Below are 19961 nucleotides of genomic sequence, written 5' to 3' on the forward strand. Positions count from 1 at the left end.
ACAATTATTAGAGGAATCTGGTGCCAGCAATGACAAGCAGAGGCTACAATGTACTTTAAACAGGTTCAGTGTGGTAAAGAAAACAATTTTTTGTATTATAATTTATCTGTCTTTCTGATTATGAGTGAACACACTGTTACCTCTCCTTTCTAGAAGACTGTCAGTCTTTTGTTAAAAATCCTCAGTGACAGTTATAGGTCCTTTTCCCAGCATGCATGTTAGGTTTGTAGTGTCCCTTATGGCATACAATGACAGCCACACAACGAGGCAGCTGTTTCCCTGATTACTAGAATATCTGAAACCTATCATCTTCTACCAGTGGATAACAGAAAAACATATTCATAAATATATTACTTATCTAAATCAAGAACTGTACACTTTGACTTGATTTGAGTTCTCTGAAACACTTTCTCCTGCTGAGTAATGTGTGTTTCAATTTTAGCTATTATTGTTTTTTTACTCCATTAAAACTATTTAAATCTGTGAGACAATTATTTTCTGAAAAAAAAGCACAGAAAACTAACAATAGAATAAACAGTCATTATTTATTGTATACGCTGATTAGTAAGACATGTGTACAATGTAATGTAAATTATACACTATTTTACAATATATTGCATGATATACAAGGTGTCCCAGGAGAAATGGTCGGTATTCAGGAATATGAAAAAAAAAAAAAAAAAAAAAAAAAAAAAAATAGTAATATGAACATATGCCCTATTCTGAATGGTTTCCACGATAGGACACAGTTAATGTACATTTGTTTTAAGCTAGTTGCATGCATGTATGTGTCTTATCTGCTCAATCTCTTTGATAGGACAGAGTTACCTGAATTTTTTGAAAAATTCATTTGTTGTACACCTTAACGACATTCCTCTGACCAAGCAGACTGCAATGTACTTCCAGCAATGGAACCCCTCCACATTTTACCAGATGTGTGACTTACCCTAATAGCTCAACTGGTCTTGATAGTACAATTAACTGGCCACCAAGATTCACATACCCTACAACATCGGATTTTTGTTTGTGAGGTTAGATCAAGCCTGAGATGTACAAACGAAAGGTGAATACACAAAATGAACTGCTTGATCACATCCTGGACGTTGATGCCCTCATTAATGAATGTGCAGAGGCTTTCAGTCAACAAATGTTCTGCCAAATGTACAAATGCATTGAAGTTGACAATGTGATATCTGAACATTTATTGTGAACTGTACAACAGTTGTAATGTGACCTGTATGATAATGCTTAGAATGAATGTGTTAAAAATATTTTTCACTTTATACTTTGTAAAATGCAAGTTGTAATGTTTACTATCTGTTATACATGACTAAACCTGACAGTGTATTAAATAATACAAAAGATATATTACAATATGCATTAAATGTGTTCTGTTTCTGAAAACATTCAGACTAGGGCTTATGTCTATTTGAAGTTTCTTGCTTCAAATAAGCATTCCTGTCATATCCCTGAACAATGACCATTCCTCCTAGGACACCATGTCTATGGACAATACTGATGATACAACGAAGATAATAGATAAGAGACAGGAATATTTTTTTATGGTGGTAAAAAAAAGAAAAAAACAGGTATGATGTATGAAATATTAAAAAAAAATTAAAAGTTAATTTTTAAGTGTAGAACCATTTTTCAACAGACTTTGCAAACCATTACAGAACATCTAGGAATTTGTCCTATGTAATATGAATGTGGCTTATCAGGAGATGATACACCATCTATATGTCACAACATCCTCTTCCAAACTGTATCATTTTTTAATTTAGTATGTTTTTCTGCCAACACAAGTCCCATTAAGCGTAAAACACTTCAAATTGATACGTGCAGCTTATTCCAAAGGGTCGTTCAATGGATAGGTGTTCTTGACTGTTGAGTCTCACCGTAGTGGTTCACTGTTTTGCTTGAAGCAGATATAATGTATTGATGGTCACAGAAAGATTTCCACTGCGTAATTGATTGACTTTTACATCAACATGAATAGGAAGGATTGCATTTGTAATAATCTTGTGCTGCTGCTTTAATACTGATTTAGTGTTAAGCTACAGGATTGGCCCCCTACACTGGAAATTACAGGGAACAAGGGAATGGGAGGTTGAGTTCACCATTTATATGAATGGATCTGGAAGCCACCTTTATTTTAACTTTTTAAAAATGTTCTTGTTACATAGACATCATAAAATGGTCAACCGTGATACAGGAAAATAATACTGATTCATTTTGATATTCCTTACATACGGAGCCTGATGCAAGCTTCACTAATTTTGCTAGGAAATGCCTTCACCTAGCAGTTGTTTTACATAGTTTCAAGTACATCTCCTTAAGAGATGCTTTCATTTTTGTGACACTCTCACACTACTTCTTAGAAGTTTCAACATGTTTCATTTCCCAGTGTTTATCAGTTACCATTCTCAAAAACATGTGTACTTAATTCTTATATGTTACACAATCTCATCATATTGCTTACCCAATTACAATACTTTTGAGGTAACACTCGCCACTGGACAATGTCAATTTTTTTACTTTTTCTTGATTTATTTTTGATCTTTTCAATTAAAAACTATAAATATTTATAGGGGTGTACATCTGGCAAAATACTGATACAAAGTACTGATACTATTAACTGCAATTATGCAGTACAAAAATTTATTATTGCTGAAGTGCTATTTCCTTCTTGTTCTTTTTTTCCCTCCTTTTCTCTACTGGTATGATAAACTTTTCAGTGACACCACTATTAAGTAGCTTAATGTCTACTTCTGTTTTTCTTGCAAAACTATATGGCACTCTAATTTCACTTTTTCTGAACATTAATGAAGTAAACGTTTTATAATAATCACTTCCATTGTTTTTCTAAGCTGCCGTATAAGGGGTGCTTAACGAATGCCTAGACAGAGACTCAAAAAAGAACTATGTAATTAAATTACTACATCAGCCTCACACTACTGAATAACACGCTACAATGGAACACAAAGTCTCATTAAAATACAATTTAGAAACACAAGAGAGATTTTTCCACGAAAGTACTTCATAGTTAAATTACATACTCAAAATTATACTCAGTATTCAATTGTTAAACTAGCCCCAGAAGTAAATAATTGAAAACAATTAGTTCAGTTGTACTGTACCACTATTTCTAACTGACCACTATACTTGGTATCTCTTATACGAAGGTTGGAACTTCGATAGTGGCAACTATTTATTTACAGCTCATACAAAATAGATACGTGTTTCAAAGTTTTACTGACCTTCAGAGTAGTCACCAGCATTGTAAATAACCCGTTGCCAGCGATGTGGAAGTCGTAGGATACTCTTAGCAATGCCAATTGTGTTGACAGTTCGAGTGGTGCTGTCTATTGCCCGATGAGTATGCAGCAGTTCTGAAGCGAATGCCGTAAAGTGTTTCCTTCAGTTTATAAATCTAGTTGAACTCATGAGTGCTTAAGTCAGGGGAGTGCAGTAGGTGGTATCGCACTTAGCAGCCCCATCAGTCAAACAAATCAGTAACACCTTGCACTGTACATGCTTCAGCATTGTCCTGCAAAATGATGGTCAGGTCCTACAGAAAGTGTCATCACTTCTGTCTCTATGCTGTTCATTTTTGGAACACAACCTATGACCAGCTTAGAGACAGAAGTGATGACACTTTCTGCAGGGTCTGACCATCATTTTGCAGGACAATGCTCAAGCATGTACAGTGCAAGCTGTTACTGATTTGTTTGACTGATGGGGCTGCTAAGTGCTATACCACCTGTAACGACAACTGTACATATAATAATTTTTTTCTTTATGAATTTAGATAAATTAATGTAAGCAATGTTTTGAACTTTTTTTTCGGTTCGTATCGTTATGTTAAAGAGACTGTGAGCAACTTTTGAAACGAATATTATTATTTATGTTAGATTTCAAATAATGTGGTAATCAAAGGGAAGTGTATTTAATGTTAAAACCATTGTAAGATGTGAAAATTGTAATTTATACACTTGGTCCATATGTAGGTAATGCATTAGGATATGTGTAGTAGAAAATCTGTGGTGAATACCCTACCTGTAGGGGAGCGGGAAAAGGCGAGGCGGGAAAACGCACACTGGCGCGGTTCGGCACAACGGGCTCAGTAAAACGGTCGGAGGCGAGCAACAGTCGGAAATACACGTACTGTACCGAGGAGGCTACCCAGGAAAAGTGGATTCCATTGAGCCTCGGATGAACCGATTCCGACAACTACTTGGCATGGCTATATTCTGAGGCACAAAGTTGGAAAGGTTACGACGCTAAGAAGATGGAAAGTGCCGATGCAGTGAGAGCCTTAGCCGTGCTTGTATGTGTGCCGCGCTGCCCGCTATCTCGCTGCCCGCCATCCGCCGCACCGACTTGCACAGGTCAAACATTTATTTCATCTTTAGAAGTGTATCTGTGTGGACCAGTGTCGAAACTGTTTCTAACTGTTCAATAATAACGTGACTTTTACCAGAATTGCTTTAGCCATGACTTATCCTGATCACTGACCTAGACAGGATCCTTACCTCGTATTGTGCAATCCGAGTATCCTAAACTGAAAGTTTAATGTTAGTGTTAATGAAAATTACCAGCAGATTAATCTATGCCATAAAGGAATATAAAGTGCTGTGTGTTATTGCAAATGTTGGTAAAGAACAAAAGCATGACTAAATTGGAAGAGAGTTTTTTTTTTTTTAATTGAGTTAGCGATATTATTTAATTAATTTGAGACAGAAATAATGACAGTTAAATTACTCAGAAGTAAGACAAAAGAGTAGTTATCCATAGATTGATAATTTTGAGTGTTAATTTGCCTTCAGTACTTAATAGTTTCAGTATAACGACCATCACAGTTTCAGGCCCCCCCCCCCCCCCTTCTCTTGTCCATTCTTTCAAACCTTGAAATGTGTTGATCAGATTTGACCAGTAAAGCTAAATTATATATTAATCCTAAGTGTATTAATGTTTTTTCATCTTTAATAGTGACATTGTGTGTGTGTTTTCAAGATTGTCAGTGCTAGGGCAATCTATGCCCGATTTCAGTCTGATCAATATACAAAATGTAGTTCGTAGTAATCATTGCTGTGTGGTGTTGTGTAAATTTAATTCATCCAAATTAGTACAAAGAGAGAAAACTTTAGTTCAGTGGATTTTTCCGGTTCCAAACTTTGCCATATAACGCATCATTACTACGTGTTACTATGCTTGTACATGCACCCACTTGTACAAGGAAAAACTCACTCATTGCCTAAGTAGGCTGGCGACCGAATTATTAATTATAGGTAGCATCTACTGTGTGTACTTCTTGTCTATGCTAAAGGGTAATTGTGCTTTACATTTGCTGGATGCATCACTGTAGTTATTAACTGAGTATAAGTCCGATCTTGCTTCTATTAGGTACACGCGGTCAACTTTTGTACTAAAATCCTTGTTTATAAGGTGAAGCCCGTGAACTTATTGCAGTACAGGCTTTATAGAGATAACGTACGTCCGAGCAGGGCGGTAGCGTTACACACCTACTGCACTCCCATGACTTAAGTCCTCATGAGATCAACTAGATTTATAAACTGAAGGAAACACTTCACGGCATTCGCTTCAGAACTGCTACAAACTCGTCGGGCAATAGACCGCACCACTCGAACTGTCAACACAACTGGCACTGCTAAAAGTATCCTAAGACTTCCATATTGCTGGCAATGGGTTATACACAATGCTGGTGACTACTTTGAAGGTCAGTAAAACTTTGAAACATGTCTGTATTTTGTACGAGCTGTAAATAAATAGTTGCTACTATTAAATTTCCAACCCTCATATTTAAAAAGTGTTACGAACACCTAAAGGCTCACTGGTGGAATAAAACCTAGTGGATCACATCATGTAGCATTAATTTAAATTTCATGTGAGAATAGCCTTATACCTCATAATCAACAAGTAACAAATGATGTTAGAAGTGTGCTATGGTACTCTTGTACAAAAAGCTCCAACTACATGATACATACACCCTGATTTCAAGATGATAAGGCCCCATTAGTTTCAAACCTGAAACAAAAAGAAAACACTATAAAGTAAATGTTCTCTCACTTCATAAATGATAAAAATAAATATGACAGTTGGAAATAAATGTATTTGGTTTTCAATCTTTAAAATCAAATGAACCATGTAGTTATTAGAATCCACAGTACAGCACTCAAACAGGAAAAGCCTGGCAGTACAACATGATTCAACTATTTGCATATAATCTATTTACATTTCCTGAAAATAAGGAGCAAATGGGCAGAAAATATGACAATCTGCAGTGACCAAATTGTACAGCAGTACGCAAAAATTATCTGTGCACAAGTAGCTGCAGATTAACTTAGTTCTGCTGATTCGCTTCTGTGTAACAAGGAATTAAAACAACTCCAAAATAAACAATCCAACCACAAGTGGATTATGGCCAATAATTTGATTTATCAATGCATGTCAGCAGGACCATGACTATTGATGAAATGTTAAATGTTTCTTTTGTCATTGTGGAATTAACCTGATACAAAAAAACACAGAGTGCAAAAAAGCAGAGGGTGGGGAGGATGGCATTCAGGTTCATCTTAGAGGATTTACTTGAGCTGACAATATCAGTACCATCTGTCAAACACTTTCTAAACTGATATGTGCCATCTAGAATCTCTGACATTTCTAGCTGATACCTGAAATTATCTTTATTCACAACAATGCAGTCCCCACACATTGCTATTGCAATTACTGTGCTGTTTGGAACCTGATGTGCGGACTTTAACAGTCCTCTCAACTGTTGCCTTTGGCCCTGTACCCATCAATATTACCTATTCTTCCAACATCAAGATGTAACTTGGTGTATCAACAACTATTCATACAAGTTGGAGATTGTAGGAGGTTCCACATCACTCTCATCAGGCCTGTGTAAACACTAAACAAAGAACAAACCAAGCTGCTGCTGGTCAAACCACAACAACCCGAAAAACTACTTTGTTTAGTGTCTCGAAATAAAAGTGTAAGATTTGAAATATATTTGCAAAAGATGTTAAGAAACGTGTCATGCAAAAAAACTTTTTAAACTCAGGCTTTACTCTCCAGCCCTAGTACATCCTAGTGTTCATCTGCCACTTACCTACTTTGCCTCCTCTCATTTATTACCTCCAGCACCCCGTTGTTCAATTCTACACAGAAAAGATACCCACTGTTTTGAGAACTAGGAGTGCTATAACTCTTTTTGTGTGTTTCTGTTGGTAGTATCAGGAGCTGTACCTCCTAATCTTAAGCACTACCCAGCCTCTATTATCTCTGCGAAGTAAACTAGTTTCAGTGCAGGCTTTTCCTTTTTATATAATATGCACATTACAATTTTAAGACACTAAAAGGCACTGGAAAGTATGAAAACCGTTCAGGTGAAGTGAAGAGAGGCTTGATGACCTAATCGAGGTAACCTGATGTTTTTCCCAAATAATTCCATGTGAAGGCCAAAACTGTCCCTACATAGTGTTCATCAATTGCTATATTGCATTAAGATAGTCAACTATACACATCCATATTGTTCCAGCATATTTTCTAATGTTATCTACTCATCTTCCATTACAGGTTGTAATCAGGAACTTTCCTTAGCTCTTGGAATCAAGAAAAGAAATTCCATGGTCCCCCTACCACCCATTCGTCTGGCTACATGTGTGATCTGCCCACATTAATTTTCATTACAGTCACACTGTTGTGTCTTCTGCTCCAGTTTGTTACATAATAAATTTGTTTTTTGTCTCTACTTGTATTTTCAAACATGTATCATCCAACTAATCACTGAAACACCTTCAGTTTTTTAATATGTTTTGCATTAAAAGTCCACATCTCACTGCATGGTATTACACAGCTACTGTAAACTTTCCTATATGAATGAATCAGAAGCTTATATCTGACAGCCCTAATTTGTTCACCAGAAGATCTCCAGGCCATTTGTCTCTTCAGTTGATTTTCTGTTTGCCCCCCAACCCAGTCCAGCAATTATCTACAACCACTCTAAAAATGAAAAACTCATTACCTTCATTCTTCATTTGTACTACTATTTTAGCCTTACTGTAACTGACTTTTGCCAACGGCTTTGCTGCAGTGGTAACACTGGTTCCTGTCAGAGCACTGAAGTTAAGGACTGTCGGGCTGGGCTAGCACTTGGATGGGTGACCATCCGGTCTGCTGAGCACTGTTGGCAAGTGGGGTGCACTCAGCCCTCGTGAGGCAAACTGAGGAGCTACTTGATTGAGATGTAGCGCCTCTGGTCTCATAAACTGACATATGGCCAAGAGAGCGGTGTGTTGACCCCACGACCCTCCATATCCGCATCCAGTGACGCCTGTGGGCTCAGGACGACAAGGCAGCCAGTTGGTACCATTGGGCCTTCCAAGGCCTGTTCGGACAGAATTTAGTTTTTTTTAGTAACTGACTTTTAGATCTAATTCCAAATAATCTCTATTAAATTCTTCCATTCATTGTTGACATTTATCTGCACTAGAGCCAAGTAGCACAAAGTCAACAGCCAAATGAAAGTGGTGGTTCAGATATGTTCCATTAAAACATATTTCTACTTCCTTTTTTGGCAGTTTAAGGATACATAAGCTTCCACCAGGACTGCCAAAAATAGTTTTGGTGATATGAAATCTCCTTGCTCAACTCCTCTTTCAATTCTGAATTTCTCACTCTGCTCATGAAAATAGAGTAGTGATACACACTGAAGTGCCAAAGAAGCTGGTATAGGCATGTGTGTTCAAATATTATTTTATTTACACGTCTAGTTCCGTAAGACCAAACTGAGGAGCAAATCTGCAAGGTCATGGAACGTGTTAAGTACATGAAATTACAACATAAAGGTAATAACAGATAAAATAAAATTTTTATGAACCCAAAACAAATCAAGCCATAAGTTTCAGTAAACACAATCAACAATATATGATAGGAATCAGCTTAATTTTTCAAGGAATTCCTCAAGAGAATAGGAAAGACCCATGAGGAAATTCTTCAGTTTCGATTTAAAAGCGCATTGATTACTGCACAGATTTTTGAATTCTTGTGGTAGCTTACTGAAAATGGATGCAGCAGTATACTGCACACCTTTCTGCACAAGAGATAAGGAAGTGTGATACAAATGCAGATTGGATTTCTGCCTAGTATTAACTGAGTGAAAGCTGCTAACTCTTGGGAATAAGCTGATACTGTTAACAAGAAACGACAGTAAAGAATATATATATATTGAGATGCCAATGTCAGAACACCCAGGCTAGTGAACAGGGGTCGACAAGAGGTTTGCAAACCTACACCACTTATTCCCAAACTGCCCATTTCTGAGCCAAGATCCCACAAGAATGGGACCAATGACGACTGAAGAGAATCATTCAAGGTGACAGAAGTGCAACCCTTCTGCAAATTGCTGCAGCTTTCAATGCTGGGCCATCAACAAGAGTCACCGTGCGAACCATTCAATGAAACATCATCGATATGAGCTTTTGCAGCTGAAGGCCCACTCGTGTACCCTTGATGACTGCAGGACGCAAAGCTTTACGCCTCATCTGGGCCCGTCAACACAGAGTCTTGTCTCAAATTGTATAGAGCGGATGGTCGTGTATGGGTATGGAGACAATCTCATGAATCCATGGACCCTGTATGTCAGCAGGGGACTGTTCAAGCTGGCGGAGGCTCTGTTATGGTGTGTGGCATGTGCAGTTGGAGTGATATGGGTCCCCTGATACGTAAGCATTCTGTCTGATCACCTGCAGCCATTTATGTCCATTGTGCATTCCGATGGATTTGGGCAACTCCAGCAGGACAATGCGACACCCCGCACGTCCAGAATTTCTACAGAGCGGCTACAGGAACATTCGCCTGAGTTTAAACACTTTCGCTGGCCACCAGACTCTCCAGAAATGAACATTATTGAGTATATGTGGGATACCTTGCAACGTGCTGTTCAGTAGAGATTTCCATCCCCTTGTACTCTTATGGATTTATGGACAGCCCTGAAGGAGTTACAGTGTCAATCCCCTCCAGCACTACTTCAGACATTAGTCTAGTCCATGCCAAGTCGTGTCGTGGCACTTCTGCATGCTTGTGGGAGCCCTACTCGATATTAGGCAGGTGTGCCAGTTTCTTTGGCTCCTCAGTGCATATACATATGCGCAATGGACAAAAAATTAGTTACCCCCAGGAGACCACCATGCTAATATCATGTAACACTGGGTTGGTCACAGCATGCAAAACTTCAGGCGTGCACAATGTGCAGTCCAAGGCTTGGCCTGTGTTGGTGCTCCTCGGTACATCTCAGCTCTGCTCTGTTCTCCTCAGTATAGTACAACATCTCATTTATCAGTACAATGTGACACTTTCTTACAGCATTTGGTACAGCTTATTTTGGTCAGCATGACTTCTTCATTTTGGCAAAATCATGGTGTAAGTGCTGTTTATACTTCATTATTTGTACACGGTATAAAGTATGTTCACAAGCCCAGTGGCTGTTTGCAGAAAAAGAGGCAGTATGGTGATATATAGTCGCAATCCTTGAAAAATAAATAGGAATTGCAGGGGAGAAGGATGAGAGCTCTCAATATCTATCACGCAGTCACATAATTAACGTGTACTGCAAAAGATTTAGTGGATGCTAAAACAGCTAAAAATTATATCTTTCAACACACAATTTTGACAGGAGTCATTATTCTGTATATTAAGAAGGACTTTTGTGTTAAATACACATGCATGGAGCACGTGATGGAATTGGTGGTATGAATTGGAATTGGTAGTGTGAATAGCAAATTTTTTGTAGTTGCACACATTATTGCATTGTTAGTTGCAGCAGTTTTTGATGGAACTGAATGAAGAGTATGGAGACGTTATACACTACCGCGAAGTGCACTGGCTAAGTCAAACAACATGCCTAGAACAAATTTTTGATTTAAGCCTCTATTGTTGAGTTTCTGAAGAAGCAAAAACAAAATTAAAAGATCCAGAATGGATTGGAGACCTTTTATTTTAAATATAGTCAACTACATACCGCCCACAGTAAGACACAGCATGGTGAGAGGCAACTTATTTCTGATTTCATGGCAAAAGTGGGTGCATTTAAAGAGAATATCGCATTATGGAAGGGACATCTTCTGACAAGGAACACCATCCATTCCACTAAGATCACTGGCATTAAAGAAAACATGAATTCTGAACAATCCATTGTTGCACTGAAAGAATTACAGGAATAGCTTTCTAAATATTTGAGGAAATCGCTAATCTGTTTTTGAGCTGTTTTAGAGACCATTTGTCATTTTTAATTGAAAGCACCCCTATGCATTTGCAGACGGAACTGTTTGATCGGCAATGTCATTTTCATTTAAAAGACAATTCTTTTGTTTTAAAACTCTCCAGGAGTTCTACATTGTTTTTGCTGAGAAGAGTTTCCATGTCTTCATAATGACACATGGCACCTAAGAGACAAAACTCTGCAAAACTGCCTGTGTCTGTCCATATGCCAACAGTTCGTGCCACAAGCAAATTTTATTATAACTACAGTGCACCAAAAAGAATTAAATAATACTAAAAATTTGACCTGTTTGTGATCTATGTGGTTGAGAAAAACGAAATGCGAACAAAGGCACATGCAGCACTTTCACAGTTCCCATCCCCTCTCCCCTTCCCCTTCTCCCTGCTCAGAAATTGTCGCGCAGTAGAGGAGGAAGCATGCACTCTAGTGACAGTGGTTGGCACATGTGCATGAAACCACATGCAAGCTAAGTTCTTGGCCACCCCTGACGTAACACCACCTCTAGCCTCGATAATGGTCTCAATTCAGCAATGAATAGTGGCTGCAGTTTCTTCAGGTATGCTGTATCCAGCTGAAGCCGCATGTTTTATATCCTACTCTGTGTAGCCAGGAGTTTATGATCAGTTGCACTGGCAGTAACACAGAAACCAGAGGAACAATGTGTTTGTTTTGGACAGTCAGTAATCGTTGATCACCACCATCAGCCTTTATTGGTGAAGCACCAGGAGACTAGGAAGTCACGGAGAAGGTGTGAGCATTCTGTGTGTGGATCCAGGAGGAGCTGGCTGCATGTTGTGAGAAGCCGAAGACACTTACGGCCGCTGTCAACCAACTACTGGTTGCTGCCTCTGGATGTGGTGGTGGCAACAGAGAAACCAGTGCAGCGCACGGGACACCTCATGTGCTGCTTGTTATACCCAAAAGCTCTATTGAAGCACCTTCCAGTGTACCTGATGTGGGGGGATCTGCACTCACTGCAGGGCAAGTGGTAGGTTGTTACATGGTTCTGAAGGAACGATCTATTTTCTCTTCTATACACCTATGGGGCGCACATGTCTAAGCAGTGTGGTACTAGGAAATGGAAATACATGACAGAGGGTGCTGGCAGAGTCACATGGGCTGGTTCTAACGTATTAACCCAAAAGCTAACGACTACAGTAACATTTGAAATAGGCTAATACCTCTTAATCGAGTAGGGTCTGGAATGGATGGGCTATGGATTGCTTGAAATATTTGTTCCGCATCATTTGGTGGCATGGGAAAACAACTTCAATGATGTGCTTAGCGGCAAGGTGGTGCCAAAACAGCTGGGGATAGAATAGCAATAAATTGGCCTGGTAGTCCTGGTGCGCACTGCACTATTTGCACTACACTGCAATCAGTACTCCAATTGTTGATACTGGGTGGACAAACCAGATGTCCGGAATCAGGCTTTCTACTCCTGTAGTAAGTAGAATTGCCCCGATAGTGTTGTGCTCGTCGGCTGGAAGGGGTCTAGGAAGTAGGCCGGCTTGAACCTGTCTATGGCAATGGTTGTCGTGACCATTCGGATGAATAGAGAATGTCTCGTCCCCACATCTCAGCACCAGGTGTCGGCCCAAATACTGAAGCTCGGCATGTGAAGTTCTCAGGTCAGTTTTGTGTTTGATCCATAGGTCTAGAAGTACCAGGGGCAGAGCAACAGATCATTCAAAACAATATGTGAGGGCAGCTTTAAGTGTGTGGTGGCACTACTACACCATACCATTCGCTGCTGCGTGGTAGCTGGTGGTATGGTGGAAATTGGAGCTGCAGGTGGCAGCCAGAGATCAGAAGAGGGCTAAGATGAACCGGCGCCTGTGATCTGTAGTGATGTCGCATGGGCAAGCAAAGCGGCACACCCAGGTCAGCCAGCAAGTAAGTCTGTCAATAATTGTCAGCAGATATCGATACCCATTGGCGGAGGGTAATGGGCTCTCAACGTTGTAGTGAACATGTGTGAACCGGTATTGTGACGGGGTAAAGGTGGCCACAGGGAGTGAATGTGCCGTCTGATGTTGGTGCACTGGCATGGAACATGGATGCCCGGCCACACGAAGCATCATTTCACGAGGGTGGCGGAAGCACAGATGCCTGGGTGTACAAGTCCGTGGACACGATCAAATGCCAGTTTTCAGAAGGCAGGAGGGAGGAAGGGGTGGCAGTGCTCATTGGGACTGTCAGATTGTGAAGGATTCATGAGGACATTGCACCAGATCTTAAGGCTGGAGCAGGGTATGGATCTTAGATGGAGGTTGAGGCAAGAGTCGGCATTCCGAAGGGTGTAGGCCAGGTCTGGGTCGCCCTCTTGAGCAGCGGCCACAGCACTGTAGTCTGATGGTTGGGTTATGGCGTAGGACAAGCTAAGGCAATCTATCACAATGTTGTTGATGCCAGCAACATGCCAGATGTCAGTGGTGAATGGTGTGATATACTCTTGTAGCCTAAACTGTCTTTCCTGCGAAAACCAGAGGCAAGGGTGCGGTGGTCTGTGAAGATCATAAAGATGTGTCCCTCGACCAAAGATCAGAAATAGCAGATGGCTTCATGGACTGCAAGCAGCTCGCGGTCATATGCGCCCCAGCGGCGTAGTGTATCTGAAAGCTTGGACAAAAAGAAGGCAGGCGGTTGCCAGATGTTGTCCATGTATTGTTGTAGGACAGCTCAGATAGCTGTCTGCTTGCATACGCTACTGTTGCATGGGGGGCATGGGGTGGGGGTGGGCCAGAAGGGCTGCATTGGCTAGGTCCCATTTTGTTTTTTCATAGTTCTTGATCATGGTCGGGGTCCAAGGGACCAATATGTTCCCTTTGTTTTTATCGCCACATAGTACTGTAATAAGGGGCTCTTGGGTTGCTGCAGTGTCCTTAAGATGGCAACAGGAAAAGTTATCCATGCCAATGAAAAGCCGGCAATTGGACCTCGCTCACCCCTTTTGTCAAGCTGAAGATCACTCCAGCTTCCTGCAGGCGGAAAAAATTTCGCGTAGGTGTTGGTGATGGTCTGCAGGGTCTCTGGAGTAGATGATATATCATCTAGGTAGCTGAAACACCCTGGTGTGACCTGGAGGATGTTGTACAAAAATCGCTGCTATGTTTGTGAGGCACTGTGGAGGCCAAATGTCATGAATGCACTTTCGAAGCGGCTGAAATGTGTGATCATGGCTGTTTTCTCAATATCCTCTGGGGCGACTGGGATTTATGTGTAGGTTTTAGTGCAATCTATCTTACTGAAGATAGTAGCTCCTGAGATGGCGTTGTCGCAGGTGCGAAGGAGTGTGACCAGATAGCGGTCAGGGATGGTGCTGTCACTGAGTTTACGGTAATCGCCGGCAAGGATGTTAGGAACCATCCTTCTTGGGGGAAGTGAAGACCTGAAGCCCAGGGCCTTTTGGAAGGGCAAAGTATGCCAGCAGTAAGCAGCTCTTTGAACTCCTTTTGTGTGATTTTGCACTTGTGAGGGGTAGGGGGCGAGCACAGCAGAAAACTGATTGGCCAGGGGTAGTGGTGATGTAATGTATAGGTCATACTGAACATTCCGGGGGCGCTGGGTGGCTGGATGAGGAGACGGAATTCTGCAAGGAGCTGAGCATATTGGGCCTGAAATCGTTGTTTCACAGCAAAGCATGTGGAGGGGTGGAAGCTGCACTGGACAGTCCTGCCAAAGGTGCCGTCGACTAAGCAGCACTTTGCTATGTTGGCTAGTAGGTTGGAATGACTAATGAAGTCAGCATGCAGAATGGACTTGGTAATGTCGGTGACCTTGAAGGTCCACGGGAGTTCATTCTGGAAGCCTAGGTTGAGCTAGCAGGTATGCACCCCATAGGTAGGGATGGCCGAGTGGTTGGCAGTGGTGATGAGAAGAAGAGAGTGGGGGGGAATGGGATTTAGGAGTAGTTTGCAGGAGATTATGGATAAGACAGAGATGGTGTCGGCAAGGTAGTGGGCAGGGGGATTAGCGTCAGTCAAATACTGTAATAATTGGCACTCTGGAGTAGCACAGCAGCTGGGCGCGCATACTGTCAGTGGCTGCCAGGGTTTACAGACCAGGAGCAAGGATGTCTGCAGTTGGTCGCGTTCTCGCCAATCCTATGGTAGTACCAGCAAGCTGTGTCTAGTTTGCAGTGATTTTGGTTGTCAGGAGGGTGGTTAGGACCGCCCCTGTGGGGGCAGCTGTTTCCGCCTGGGCTGGCCTCATGCATATGAAGCTGGTGGCTGGTGCGTGAGATGCAGGTGGGTGACGGTGCTACCATCTCAGAGCTCAGGCATGCCAGAATCTGGTACAGGTTGGGAGCCTGTGTGCTGGGCAGAGTGTTGTTAGCAGCAGGTGGCACAAGTGACATCATGCGTGTCGTGGCTTGGGGTGGGGTGGATGAATAGCCAGAAAGAGACCCAGGATGGTAGCCAGTGTTCTGCATTTCAGCCATATGGGGAAGGAGTTCAGGGTTTAAAACAGTTTATCTGTGAAGACTGTTGCGTGAAGCTGGAGATGATGCACTCTTTTAGTTTACTGTAGCTGCCAGATGGGGGTGGGTGTGAAATAACAACCTGAACTTGGGCAGCAGTGGTCGAGTTGAGGAGACCGACAACCACCCAAATTTCGTGACATCACTCGTAACAGAGCAACCTGCGAAAGCTGCGACGACGGAAGCAAACCGTAGGTGTGGGTCTCGTGGGTTGAAGGGGGGCATATCAGCAGCAGTGCAACTGGGGGGGGGGGGGGGGGGGAGGGAGGGGGGGGGTCTGCAGAGTTGGCTTGTGCTAGGTGTGCTTTATCATTGGGCAGCTAAGTCAAGCAGTTCTGTAGTGCTGACAATAGTGTGCGGGGTTCCAACACCTCTGGAAGTGCTCACAAGTGCTGTGGTGGGAGGAGTAATGGGGGGCTGCTGATCAGAGAGCCCACTGGGTGTGACCACCATAAGGGTGGGAACATGTGGCAGAGACATAGTGACTTAACCATGCAGGCAGTGTTTCACAGTATGCGGGAGGGTGCTGGCAGGCAATGTTGCAGAGAAGAAGGTAGGCGGGGCAAGCATGGCATGTACTGTGCAATACAATCTCTGCCATGTGTGGTTGTGGGAAGTGGTGTTCAGTACGCTGTACAGTTATTCTGTGGGTTGTCCAGACGCATGTGTGTCAGCTGCGGGAGGGGCATGGTGATGCGCACGGTCGAATGGCATACACGGAGGGGTGTGGGGAGGTGTGCGGAAGGGAGACGGTGGTGCACGAGAGGGGGTGGCATGATTGGAGGGGTGCGGGCAGGGATTGAATAGTAATAAATTGGCCTGGTAGTTCTGGCATGCACTGCACTTCACTGCACTATTTGCACTGCACTGCACACCGTATTCCTGGGAGGACAAACAAGGTGTCCGACATCAGGCTTGGTATTTCTGTAGTCAGTAGAATTGCCTCAAGATGATGCAGCTCAGGAAGGCAGCATGGAGAAAACGTGGTAGCATTCCTCTTATTAAACAGACTGCAACAGGACGAAGACGGCGAGTATGGGATAAGAATTCTGCCATTCACGCATACCTGGCAAAATGCAGCGGATGACTATGAGGGACACATTGCACTGCACGGGCAAGCTGCCGAGAGCACAGCCAGGGATGTTGCCTCATCAGAGCAGAATGAGAGACTGGCCAAGGGACAGTTCAGCATGCCTAGTATCCAGAAACGGTGTCCTTCTAAGTTCTCCCTCTGGAGGAAGTAACCAGCAATGGTGTTGTGGGGCTGGTTTCTGATCTATGCAGCCCGTCATCTGCTGCTACAGATGCAGATGGGAGAAGGAGTCACCACAGTCGCGTCACTTGAGGTGGAGAGTCAATGTGGAGGTTGACCATCTGTCTTGCCCATTCACTCTGTGAGTAGTCAGGTGGCCGCTCCTACAGCAAGGTCTGAACATGTACATGGTGGGTGGTGGTGTTTTAGTTATTAGGAGCTCCTATGTTAGGCATATTATGGAGCCCCTTAGAGAAACAGCATACAGGATCAGAAAGACCTGCTGTGTCTGCTGGAGGAGGCCTCTATGAGAGGTGAAGGAGGCCCTGCCTATGGCTGTCGAAGGTGCAGGGTACAGTAGTCTGCAAATTGTTGCTCGTGTCAGCACAAATGACACCTGTCTTTTGAGTTCTGAAGCCAACATCACTTCCTACTGGCAGCTGTCAGAAGTGGTGAAGAGTACTGTCCTTGCTCATGGCGTCAAGGAGAGCTCACAATTTGCTGCATCATACCCAGAGACGACCAGGTTTGTTTGGTTTGTAGATAATGATGATGATGATGGTGTTTGGTTTGTGGGGCGCTCAAGTTTGTAGATGAGTAGAGGATCTCAACCAGAGGGTCCTTTGGTTCTGCGACAGTCTTGGCTGCAGATTTTTGGACCTGGGTTATGGGGCGGAGAGTTTTGGGGACTCCCCTTGACAGCTCAGTGGTGCAGTACACAAAGGAAGTAGCTACTCGGGCAGCCGAGTACTTGTGGAGTGCACAGGCAGTTTTTTTTAGGCCAGGTGGTAGTTTGAGGTCCTCTGCTGAATGCTCAGCAGTCAATAGGCAGACAGCGAAATCAGATCATGTTCAGAGTACAGGCATTTCGACTGTCAAAATTTTATCAATAAATTGTTAAAGTATTTGTAACGAAGTTCCAAATTTACTACCCTCCAGGAAAGTCCCCAGCCTCAGATTACTCTTGGGACCGAGAGCTAGCTGAAACCTGACCACATGATTCTACTGTAATAGTTGTAGGCCCATTCATTCAGTAGAACGGAAAAACCCAGATCATGTAGAATTAGCTGGAGACAACTTTAGTCTAGCCATTCACTGCAGGTGGTACAGACAGACAGTCTTGTGAAGTACGTTTGAACACATTTTGTGAAAACTGCCTTAAACAACTAGTTAGACAGTTCACATGCAATGGAAATATTTTAGACCACGTAGCTACAAATAGCCCTGACTTATCGACAGCATCAGTATAGAGACAGGGATTACTGATCATGATGTCACCATAGTGACGGTGGTTAGGAAAGTTAACAAATCCATCAAGAAGGCTAGGAAAGCTGTTGTTAGCATCCTGCTTAGACAATGAGTGGACATCATTTAGTTCCAATATGACAGATGCTGAGGAATTATGGGCAAAGTTTAAACTGACTGTAAATCATGCTCTGGAGACGTGTGCCAAGAAAGTGGATTAAGGATGGAAAGGACCCTCCATGGTTTTGTTTCATCACTGGTTCAAAAAAGAATGCACATATGTCAATAGGCAAAAGTTAGAAGTAAATCATGCGTCAGGAAAAAGATCAATGTGTGAAGCATACAACAATTTCCACCATCATACCTCAGTGAATGATCTTGCTGAGACCCAAGAAAATTCTGGTTGTACATAAAATCACTAAGTGGGGCAAATTTATCTTTCCAGTCACTCATCAACCAGTGTGGGGTGGTAATAGAAGACAGAAAAAGAAAAATCTGAAGTTTTAAATTTCACATTTAAAAAAATCATTCATGCAGGAGTATCATACAAACATACCACCGCCCCACAGACTCCCGCCTGGAGGACATAGAAATAGGCATCCCTGGTGTAGAGGAGCAACTGAAAGAGTTGAAAACAAATAAGCCAGCAGGTCTGGATGGAATCCCAGTTCAGTTTTACAAAGAGTACTATGCACCACTGGCCCCTTACTTAGCTTGCACCTACCACAAATCTCTTGCCCAGGGTAAAGTCCCAAGCGAATGGAAAAAGCACATGTAACCCCTGCATAGAAAGGTAAATGACCAGATCCTCATAATTACAGATCAATATCCTTAATATCGGTTTGCAACAGAACTGGTGAACACTTTCCAAGTTCAAATATAATAAATTTCCTCGTGATAGGAAAGATTCTCTCCACAAATCAGCAAAAATTTAGAAAGCAATACTTGTACTAATCTCAGTTTGCCCTTATCTCACACGATATCCTACAAACTATGGATTGTGGGGCAACAGGCAGATTCTATATTCCTAGCTTTCCGGTAAGCTCTTGACACAGTGCCCCACTGCAGATTGTTAATTAAGATATGAGTGTACGGAATAGAGTCCCAGGTATGTGTAAGTTGATTGAAGACTTCTTTAAATAACAGAACCCAGTACGTTGTCCTCAATGGCAATGTTCATCAGAGACAATGGCATCTTCAGAAGTGCACCAGGAGTACGATAAAACCGCTCTTATTCTCCCTAAAAAGGAATGATCTGATGGATAGGGTGAGCAGCAATTTACAGCCATTTGTTGATTTTGCTCCAGTGTACGTGAAAGTGTCATCATTGAGTGACTGTAGGACTATACAAGATGAGTTACACAGAATATCTAGTTGGTATGATGATTGGCACCCTGCTCCAAATTGTAGAAAAATGTAAGTTGGTGCAGATGAGTAGGATAAGCAATTCTGTAACATTTAAATAGATCATTAATAGGATGTTGCTTGACACAGTTACATCGATTACATATCTACATGTAATGTTGCAAAGTGATATGAAATTGAAAGAATACATCAGGTTGGTAATACGAATGGCAAATGCTTAACTTTATTTTATTGGGAGAATTTTGCAAAAATGTAAATCATCTATGAAGAAGATGGCACAAAGAATGCTAGTACAACCCATTCTTGGATAC

The 19961-nt window shown here is 42.1% G+C and overlaps 1 protein-coding gene across 3 annotated transcripts in view; it reads right to left on the minus strand.

Moving 5' to 3' along the window:
• The window catches only part of LOC126469768 (transcriptional activator protein Pur-beta), a 345938-nt gene that overhangs the window by 168510 nt on the left and 157467 nt on the right, over window positions 1–19961 (minus strand). Inside the window, exon 2 of one of the 3 annotated variants that reach the window (XM_050096993.1) lies at window positions 6009–6048. The exons of the other annotated variants lie outside the window; for them this stretch is intronic. The gene's annotated coding sequence lies outside the window, so the exon portion shown is untranslated. The remainder of the gene's footprint in view (window positions 1–6008; window positions 6049–19961) is intronic. 3 annotated transcript variants of the gene reach the window in all.

This window comes from Schistocerca serialis, chromosome 3, assembly GCF_023864345.2.
Source record: "Schistocerca serialis cubense isolate TAMUIC-IGC-003099 chromosome 3, iqSchSeri2.2, whole genome shotgun sequence".
Classification (NCBI taxonomy): domain Eukaryota; kingdom Metazoa; phylum Arthropoda; class Insecta; order Orthoptera; family Acrididae; genus Schistocerca; species Schistocerca serialis.